Here is a 1,307-nt window from a genome sequence, read left to right as displayed (position 1 = left end):
CTAACCCCAGATCCAGTCAAGTGACAAACCAAGATTAACACTCACACCTTCTGTTGTCTCTGTTGTGGAGGGGTTGATGTACCTGTGAGTCTTTGACTTCTTTCCATCCTGCACTGACTCAATCTTTAAAGGTTCCTTTAACCCTTCCACTCAGTATAAATCCAAGGATGTTGAAAACCCNTCCATTGAACTNTAGGTCACCCCTTCAGAGCATTGGTCTTTGTAGTCAGACATTACATGTGCCAAGTGCCTGTTGGCCAGTGAGTNAGTAAAGAGCCTACTAAGGGCATTGTGGAACAGTTGGCTATAACAAGAAGTGAGGCACTGATATGGGTCACGGTGTGGTCCTTAAAAACATGTTGGTATTAGATGTCTAAAATGGGCAAATCCTTGGAGACAGAGCAGAGGTTGTTAAGGGCCTTGGTAGGTGGGTAGGGAGGCTGCTGGTGAGTATAAAGTTACTATTTGAGATATACCAAGATTGTAAGATTAGGGGTGAGAACTGGACAGTGACAGTAAGCCAGAGTGAAGGAGGACACACGTGAAAAGGTGAGTCAGCATTTGAGTCTCTGAAGCTGAGAGTGGTCTGCAATAGAGCAGGGTTTTTGTTTTGTTTTTTGTTTTTTCTACATGTCATGGGTACTGGAATTTTAGGCACGTGCCATCACACCTGACTTATACAGTGCTAGGAATTAAATCCTGGGTCTTATGCAAATACTCTAATAGCTGAGCCATACCCCCAGTTCAAAAGCACTATTTAAAAACTTTTTTTTTTTTCTTTTTGAGGTCTCTCTGTGTAGCCCTGGCTGTCCTAGAACTCACTATGTAGACCAAGCTAGCCTTGAACTCACAGAAATGTACATGTCTCTGCCTCCTGAATGCTGGGGTTAAAGGTGTACACTACCATGCCCAGCTTAAAAGCTTGCTTTTTAAAATTAATTTCCCTAACGTCAGTTAAGTGCCTTGTTCTCTAACGGCGTAGTCAGTGGATTTAAACTGTTCCAGCCTTGATCTTGGGACACTTTTTTGTTACATTGTAACAATGAGAATGCAGGGACTGGTGAAAAGGAAGATTTTAAAAGATGTGATTGTCAAGGAATGAATATTTTTATTATAGTTGGCNTTAAACTTAAATTTTTAACTTTTNAAATTAAAATATAATCACATCGTTGTGGTAGTTTGAATGAGAACGGTCCCCAAAGACTCTTTATTTTTATAGAATTAATTTTTTTATTAGGTATTTTCCTCATTTACATTTCCAATGCTATCCAAAAAGTCCCCAATACACTCTCCCCTCCCCTACCCAC

This window comes from Mus caroli, chromosome 6, assembly GCF_900094665.2.
Source record: "Mus caroli chromosome 6, CAROLI_EIJ_v1.1, whole genome shotgun sequence".
NCBI lineage: Eukaryota > Metazoa > Chordata > Mammalia > Rodentia > Muridae > Mus > Mus caroli.
This window is presented reverse-complemented; position numbering follows the sequence as displayed.